Source organism: Euprymna scolopes, unplaced genomic scaffold, assembly GCF_053919585.1.
Source record: "Euprymna scolopes isolate OS-2025 unplaced genomic scaffold, ASM5391958v1 sca486, whole genome shotgun sequence".
Classification (NCBI taxonomy): Eukaryota; Metazoa; Mollusca; class Cephalopoda; order Sepiida; family Sepiolidae; genus Euprymna; species Euprymna scolopes.
The window spans coordinates 17,501-26,231 of record NW_027633531.1 but is presented as its reverse complement, the minus strand read 5'-3'; the positions used below and the strand labels follow the sequence as shown (position 1 = coordinate 26,231).

The window sequence follows — 8,731 nt, the reverse complement described above, 5'->3', positions numbered from 1 at the left end:
CAAAGAAGATCGATCGAGCAGTCGTGGTCGCAGTCGATTAACCCGTTTTCACCGTCCCGCAGTTCCCAAGCCGCCGATCAAGTCGTTGCTCTTCTTGTTCGTTCTTCCCATACCGTCGATTTGCACGGCTGCCGGATGAGCCATCCTCTGTCCCGGCGAAGCGCTCACGTCAGTGATCGATACTTGCACCGACAGTCCTCCCGCTCGCGACTCGGTGCTCGAATCGGACTCGTTCGTTTTTATCTCGATGCGATTGTGAAAAGGGGGACCGGTCGTCAATGTCGTGTGTGTCGACGATGTTGTTCGCCCGGTCCGCCGCGTTGTTGTCGTTTTTTTTTTTTTTTTTTCCCCTAACGTTCGCCGTCGCACGGACGAAAGGGTGAGAAAAAAAAAAAAGCTCGAAAAAGCCGCCCAAAAAAATCGGACCGAGGAGCCGCTTGCGAGAACGCGCCATGTGCACGTTGTCTCTCCTCGGTTTTCCGAGCACGAACACGACGCCGGTCGGTCGGTCGGTCGACGAAGGCGACGACGAAGGTGACGGGAAAATTTACGCCGCCGCTGCCCTGGTCCAGCTCCTCCCCGATGACGGCTGTGATGTTGACGTTGACGTTGGCGACGACGACGACGACGACGAGACGACGACGACGACGAGACGGCATCGATGGCGACCACGATGACGACGACCTCGACGAGTTCAGTCTGCACCTTGACCTCCGATGTCCGTGTGCACTGCCGTCGTGCTGTTTGTCGTTTGTCGTATGTATCGCTGTCAAGGGTGCCGTTGTCGTTGTTGTTGTCGACGTTGTTGCTTGCTCTCTCGTCTCGGTCGGTTGGTACGTTGATGACGACGACGACGACGACGAAGACGACGACGACGACGACGAGACGGCATCGATGGCGACCACGATGACGACGACCTCGACGATTCCAGTCTGCACCTTGACCTCCGATGTCCGTGTGCACTGCCGTCGTGCTGTTTGTCGTTTGTCGTATGTATCGCTGTCAAGGGTGCCGTTGTCGATGTTGTTGTTGTCGACGCTGTCGTCTGTTCTCTCTTCTCGGCCGGCTGTGACGTGGACGTTGACGACGACGACGACGAGACGGAATCGATGGCGACCACGATGACGACGACCTCGGCGAGTTCAGTCTGCACCTTGACCCCTCGATGTCCGTGTGCACTGCCGTCGTGCTGCTTGTCGTTTGTCGTATGTATCGCTGTCAAGGGTGCCGTTGTCGTTGTTGTTGTCGACGTTGGTCGCTTTCGTTCTTTGAGTCTCGGTCTCGGTCCAAGTCAGGGGAGAAACAAAAAAGAGGCCATCAGCGCGGCAGCGCGCTTCTACTGACGGCGAACCCCTCGAAAAATAAATAAACACGTGCCCCGTCGTTGTAGTTGTCTGTCTTATGTCGGTCGGTCGGTCGGTCGGTCTGTCGTTCTGTCGAAACAAAGTCCCAAATTCCAACGATACCTGGTTGATCCTGCCAGTAGTCATATGCTTGTCTCAAAGCTTAAGCCTAAGCCATGCAAGTGTAAGTTCACGCCACGCATTAGAACGGGCGAAACCGCGAATGGCTCAGGAACCGGACCTAATCCTCGGGACCGTATTCCTCCTCGGAGGCGATGGATAACTGTGGCAATTCTAGAGCTAATACATGTGACACAGGCCGCGATCGGTCGGCGCGCCGTCGTCGCCACGCCTCGCGCGCTGGCACCCGCGTCGGCCGTTCCGGGTCGCGGCGCTACATATTAGACTGAGACCGATGCGCGTCATTCCGTCCTCCCGTCGTCGGCGTTCCCGCTCGCGGGTCCGTTCGGTGGCGGGGCTCATAGGGCGGCGCGCTCCGCTTTGGTGACTCTGGATAACTCACTGGTCGATCGCACGAGCTTTCACGCCCGGCGACGGGTCTCTCGAGGGTCCGCCCTATCAACTGTCGACGGTCGGTTAAGTGCCTACCGTGGTTACTACGGGTAACGGGGAATCGGGGTTCGATTCCGGAGAGGGAGCATGCGAAACGGCTACCACATCCAAGGAAGGCAGCAGGCGCGCAAATTACCCACTCCCGGCACGGGGAGGTAGTGACGAAAAATAACGACGCGGGACTCTGTCGAGGCCCCGCGATCGGAATGAGTACACTTCAAATCCGTTAACGAGGACCAACCGGAGGGCAAGTCTGGTGCCAGCAGCCGCGGTAATTCCAGCTCCGGTAGCGTATATTAAAGTTGTTGCGGTTAAAAAGCTCGTAGTCCGAACTCGGGTTCGTGGTCGCGCAAGCGGCCCCGGGGCGGCGGCGCCATCGTCCGTCGTTGACTTTGGTCGTCCGTTCGCATTCCCGGCCCTTTCCGCCGGTGTCAACCGCTAGCATACCCGCCACGCGGTCCTGCCGGCGAGGTGGACGAGGAGGTCGTGATCGGGATCCGGGAAAAAAAAACAAGTGGTCGTCGGTTCGGTTCCGGGAGTAGTCTAACGGGGGGGTGCTACGTGTGTGTGTTTGGGTGCGTTCATTCGCATCCCCGCACTCTGACCCCCGCGCTTCTCTCCCTCTCCCTTTCCGCGCGTTCCTCTTTTTTTTGAACCCCCCGGTCCGCTCCGAGTCCCTGCTTCGTGTCTTGTCTGCGCGCGTGTTGCGGTCGGCGGTTTCTCCTCCAAGGGTGCTCTTAACCGAGTGTCCGCGGCGGCCGGTACGTTCACTTTGAAAAAATTAGAGTGCTCAGAGCGGGCTGTTCAAGCTTGCATACGATAAGCATGGAATGATGGAAGAGGGCCTCGTCTACGTCTGTCGGTCTCCGTCTACGGCGAGGCAATGATCGAAGGGAGCGGTCGGGGCCACTCGTATTGCGACGTTAGAGGTGAAATTCTTGGATCGTCGCAAGACGAACTGCAGCGATGGCGTGTGGCAAGCACGTTTTCCTCGATCAAGAGCGAAAGTCGGAGGTTCGAAGACGATCAGATACCGTCGTAGTTCCGACCGTAAACGATGCCGACCGGCGATCCGCCGGCGTTCGCTTCCATGACCCGGCGGGTAGCCTGCGGGAAACCAGAGTTCGGTTCCGGGGGGAGTATGGTTGCAAAGCTGAAACTTAAAGGAATTGACGGAAGGGCACCACCAGGAGTGGAGCCTGCGGCTTAATTTGACTCAACACGGGAAAACTCACCCGGTCCGGACACCGGTAGGATTGACAGATCGATAGCTCTTTCTCGATTCGGTGGGTGGTGGTGCATGGCCGTTCTTAGTTGGTGGAGCGATCCGTCTGGTTGATTCCGATAACGAACGAGACTCCGGCCTGCTAACTAGTGCGCCGATGTCAGTGATTTTTACGGCGGGCTCGGCGTCCTCCGTGGCGCTCGGGTCCGGGTCGGTTTTCTCACGCACTTCTTAGAGGGACGGGTGGCAGAAAGCCACACGAGGCGGAGCGATAACAGGTCTGTGATGCCCTTAGATGTCCGGGGCCGCACGCGCGCTACACTGGAGGTATCAGCGGGGACTTCGCCCCGGCCCGAGAGGGTTGGGAAACCTCTGAACCACCTCCCGTGATAGGGATCGGGGCCTGTAACCAACCCCGTGAACGAGGAATTCCCGGTAGGCGCGGGTCAACAGCCCGCGTCGATCACGTCCCTGCCCTTTGTACACACCGCCCGTCGCTACTACCGATCGAACGGTCCGGTGAGGTCCTCGGATCTGGCCGACGACGCCGCCGGGCAGTGCGCGACGTGTCCGTCACGACACTCGTGCATCTACGCCTCGGCGTTCGATGCCTGGAGAAGACGACCGAACCCGATCGTTTAGAGGAAGTAAAAGTCGTAACAAGGTTTCCGTAGGTGAACCTGCGGAAGGATCATTACCGTTTTCCCGTTCGAGACTGGTTTGTTGTTTTCCGGCCTACCTCCTCTGTCTGTCGGCGTCAACGCCTCGAATGCGCGCAAACAAACCTATAAAAGGCGGAGCGAGAGATAGATTTGTGGTGACGCGGAGGTTTTTAAAGCCCCAGCTCTTCTTGCTTGCTTCCGCGTCTTACCACCTGTTTGTTTTTTCGCCCACCGCAAGTGATGGCCGCTTCTTCTTTGCCTTGTCGCCGCTTTATCGTTTTTTGTTTTTTTTGCAGCCGCTGTGCCACCGCCGCTAGCTAAAAACAAACTACTCGCGACATTGCAATGCCGTCACGCCTCCTCGCACAGACCTCCTCGCACACTACTAAATCTATATAAACAAAAACTAATATAAAAAAACCCAAGTGCTGAACCCTGGACGGGGGATCACTCGGCTCGTCCGTCGATGAAGAGCGCGGCCAGCCGCGAGAACTGATGCGAATTGCAGGACTCAGTGAACATCGACACCTCGAACGCACATTGCGGCCCCGAGATCCCTTGTCTCGGGGCCACGTCCGGTCGAGAGGCGGAACGTTACATGTCTTTCTCCGTTAACGAAACGACATCTTGCCGTCCCCGTGCCCGCCCGGTCCTCGGCACGGTGGTAACCGGGACGTCGCAGGAGCGAGTGACGAGGGGGAAGAAAAATAAAAAAAGAATTGACTCCTTTCAATGTCTTTTTTTTTTTTAAAACCCTCTCCGGCCTCCTCCTTCGTCTCCCGCTGGCAGACCGCGGAGTCTTTTCCCTTTTCGACCGCGTGAAGAAACACTGTGGAGGAGGAGCAGGAGGAGTCTGTCCGAAAGCAGCCGAAGGGAGAACAAAACAAAAAAAAAGCACCGACCTAACCGACTGCCGACGTAAGCGCCGCCTGCTCGTCTCGCTCTCTGCCTCATGAAGGTGTCTCTCAGCGACGCCTCGAGCAGCGCGACGAGCACGGCCGTCGCACCGTAAAAAGGTGGCCGCGTCGTAGGCAACGTCGGATGGGGAGGACCCAGGCTTTTTTTTAATTGTTGGCTTCTTCATTTTCGGTCGGACGGGCGCTATATCGGCCAGCCGTCGTCACACGGAGGGTACCGATCGAGATTCCTCTCCTCCAAACACCACACTCTACTAAAAACCGCCGCCCTCGGCTCGGACGAGACGACCCGCTGAACTTAAGCATATCGCTAAGCTGGAGGAAAAGAAACCAACCGGGATTCCCTTAGTAACGGCGAGTGAACCGGGAGAAGCCCAACGCCGAATCCCGTCGCAAGTAAAAGGCTTCGGGACGTGTGGCGCATGGGTCGAAGGCAGCCGTTCGTTTTCGTCTCGCATAGTTCGGAGTTCCCTCGATCGGGGCCGCCCGCGGCGGGTGCCAGGCCCATTCGGTGCGGACGGCGAGCGACGGCCTTCGATCCGAGAGTCGGGTTGCTTGGGAACGCAGCCCAAATCGGGTGGTAAGCTCCATCCAAGGCTAAATACCGGGACGAGTCCGATAGTCGACAAGTACCGTGAGGGAAAGTTGAAAAGAACTTTGGAGAGAGAGTTCAAGAGAACGTGAAACCGCCCAGGGGTAAACGGGTGGGACCGCTCACCGCGATCGCGGGGGGACTCAGTCCGGTGCTGCCTAGGCTCGAGCCCAAACTCGATGTGTGTTCTTGAAAGAGAGGCCGTCGCGGCACAGGTCGTCGTTCGTCGTGTCCGCGGGGGACTCGTTCCCCGCGGTTCCAGCTTTTGTGCCCGCGTCGCCGACGAAGGAGACGGGCCGCGTGGATAGCGGGAAGGGAAACGTGGTGACGACCGCGGCGTCGGTAGGTGGCTGCGTCGGTTGGCTGCGACGGAGGGGACTCGTCCTCTCGATCGCTGCTGCCGCCGGGCCCTAACCCGCCGCATCCGTCGCCGCCGCTTCTTCTTTCCTCCTGCTCCCTCCGCGCGCGACTCCGCTGCACCCGTCCCCTTCATCATCGCTCGGCGTAATCATGGCGCGGGCGCTTCGGCGCGACCTCCGCGCGGCCGGCACCGGACGCACTTCCCCTCCGGTCCGTCGTCGCGACCCGTTCCCGGCGTGCAGGTCGAACACGCGGGTTTTTTTCCGTAGGCGGCAGGCGTTTCATCACCCTGAAAACCCCCGTCTTCCCACCTTGTGAAGTCGGGGGCCACCGGCCGTCGGGCCCGCGAACGTAACTGCCCCTTTCTGCCGGGAACGGAGGAAATCTGACACGATCCGTTACACGTGGCGAGCCGGTCCGTTTTGATCCCGCCGGAAGTCGCGTGCGGGCGACGCACTCTGTGTGTCGCTCCTTAGGCGCCCCACCGTCTCGGGCGCGTGCGCGATGAGAGGCGGGATAGGACTGGCGCGGCCTCGCCGTCACGCACCTCGCCGACGTTTCGGGTTCTTGTCGGGGGCAACCCCGCCCGCGCCCGTTTCCGTTTCCGGAGAGGTCGCTCGGCGACGCTTTTTTACTCGAGCCGCCCGCCACCCCGGGTCAGCGACGTGCATCGGCAACCCACCCGACCCGTCTTGAAACACGGACCGAGGAGTCCTGGCCGTTCGCGAGTCGTAGGGGCCACCTCTGACTAACCCCGAAGGCGAAGCGAAAGCGAGAGAGCGTGTAGGAGGGGCGTCGATCGGGAGAGGTGTCGTGGCAAAGTCGTCCGGGGGTCGTCGGGGGGTGTCGTCGGTCTCGTGCCGTCGTCTTCTCCTCGCCTCACCCGCCTCCGAGCCGTGCCCGATCCCGCCGGCGCGGCGGTTTCGGCCTTCCGCCGTCGCTGCTGCGGTGCCCGCAACTTTTCCTTTTTTCTCTCTTCCCGAGAGAGATAGGAGAGGGAAGGCTCGTGGCTGACGTGCGGTTGTTTTTCCCTCCTCCCCGAGAGGGGACCGGCGCATCATCCAAAAAGGGGAATTGCCGGGCGCCAGCTTCCATATCCTCCTTCCGCCCATCGGTGAGATCCCGCGGCTTGAACTAGTCCTATTTTGTCGTCGAGTTTAGGCGCTGCGCGCGGGGCGCATCACCCCCGGGTCGGTTTCCCCTTTTTCCGAGTACGACTCGGCCGACTCTGGCGTAGCGAGCGACCAGGGACCCGAAAGATGGCGATCCACGCCCGGTCGGGATGAAGCCAGAGGAAACTCTGTTGGAAGTCCGAAGCGCCTCTGACGTGCAAATCGATCGTCGGAACCGGGTGTAGGGGCGAAAGACCAATCGAGCCGTCTAGTAGCTGGTTCCCTCCGAAGTTTCCCTCAGGATAGCTGGCGCTCGATCGTCCGCAATTCCATCCGGTAAAGCGAACGATTGGAGGCCCCGGGGCCGTTCACGGCCTCGACCTACTCTCGAACTCGGAACGGGTGGAACGGGCCGACTCTCCCGAACGACGGAGCCGACCCATCCGGCCGCCGCCGCCAGCACGCTTCGCTGGGCGGTTGGTCACCTCGAATGCGAGTGCCAAGTGGGGCCACTTTTGGTAAGCAGAACTGGCGCTGTGGGATGAACCAAACGTCCGGCTAAGGTGCCTAACGCGACGCCCATGAGATCCCCGAAAGGGTGTCGGTCGATATAGACAGCAGGACGGTGGCCACGGAAGTCGGAATCCGCTAAGGAGTGTGTAACAACTCACCTGCCGAATCGACCGGCCCCGAAAATGGATGGCGCTGGAGCGACGGACCGATGCCGGACCGTCGCGGCGAGGAGCGATGAACTTTCGCGCCGAAACGATGCCGCGACGAGTAGGAGGGCGCCGCGGCGAGCACGGAAGCCTAGGGCGCGAGCCCGGGTGGAGCCGACCGCGGGTGCAGATCTCGGTGGTAGTAGCAAATATTCGAACAGAGACCTTCGAAGACCGAAGTGGAGAAGGGTTCCGTGCCAACGGCGGTCGAGCACGGGTCAGTCGGTCCTAAGACGCGGGCGAAAGTCTTCCCGAAAGGCGCCGGATCCGTTATGAAAGTGAAAGCGATCGAATCGAATCGAATCAAAAGCCCAAACAAAAACAAAGCGGCCGGCCTCCCGTCGAAAGGGAATCGGGTTAATATTCCCGAACCCGGACTCGGAGAGGGCCCGGGGGTGGCGACGCTGTCGGCAGCGATGTCGGCGGCGCCCGTCGCTTCCCGGGCGAAACCGCGGTGACGCAAGCGAGCCCGGAGACGTCGCCGGGAGCCCCGGGAAGAGTTCTCTCTTCTTCGTAAAGGACCATGTCCGTGGAATCGGCTCGTCCGGAGATACGGAAAAGGTACCTGTAGAGCGCCGCGGCTCGGGCGGCGTCCGGTGCGCTTTCGGCGGCCCTGGAAAATCCGGGTCCGGTTTTCGCAGCTCTCGAGTCGGTCCGTACCCACCATCCGCAGCAGGTCTCCAAGGTGTACAGCCTCTCGTCGATGGCATCAATGTAGGTAAGGGAAGTCGGCAAAATGGATCCGTACCTTCGGAAGAAGGATTGGCTCCGAGGACCGGGTCGGTCGGGCCGTGCCCGCGCGAAGCGAGGAACCGGTACGGGGCTGTAGCGTTCGCTCCGTTCGCGCTTTGCGGCGAAGGCATAGGGGCCGCGGCGGTCCGTTGTGCGGCGGCGTGTTCCGGTCGAGCGGTCGCGGTCAAGCGAGCGTGTGTTGCGGGTCGGAGAGCGATACGGGTGGGGAGTCCGCCGTCGGGCGGCAGGAGTGTGGCGTCGACCAAAAACGGCGGGGGACCGTCGGCGGGGGTCGTCTTTCTGGCGGCGGCGGTTCAAGCGGCTTTTCTGCGGGGTGCTTCGCTCCGGGGTCGGGGTGGCGGCGGGCGGCTCCAATCCGTTCGTCGCAACGTCTCCGTCCTCCTCGAAAAGGGGTGAGGCTGCCTTGCGGACGTGTCGTCGTCGCTTTGCCGGTGCGGTCTTCGTCGGCACCTCCGACGCGGCGTCCTCCGCTCCT

The 8,731-nt window shown here is 60.7% G+C and overlaps 2 non-coding genes and 1 pseudogene across 2 annotated transcripts in view; all 3 read left to right on the top strand.

Moving 5' to 3' along the window:
• Positions 1–1,463: 1,463 nt before the first annotated feature.
• LOC145274835 (small subunit ribosomal RNA) lies at positions 1,464–3,838 on the top strand (annotated as a pseudogene).
• Positions 3,839–4,234: 396 nt separating this feature from the next.
• Positions 4,235–4,392, top strand: LOC145274833 (5.8S ribosomal RNA). Its single transcript, XR_013866964.1, has one exon. It is a non-coding gene; the product is annotated as a 5.8S ribosomal RNA (ribosomal RNA).
• Positions 4,393–4,985: 593 nt separating this feature from the next.
• The window catches only part of LOC145274831 (large subunit ribosomal RNA), a 5,732-nt gene continuing 1,986 nt past the window's right edge, over positions 4,986–8,731 (top strand). Inside the window, exon 1 of the ribosomal RNA XR_013866962.1 lies at positions 4,986–8,731. This exon is cut by the window's right edge and continues 1,986 nt beyond it. This is a non-coding gene — a ribosomal RNA (large subunit ribosomal RNA).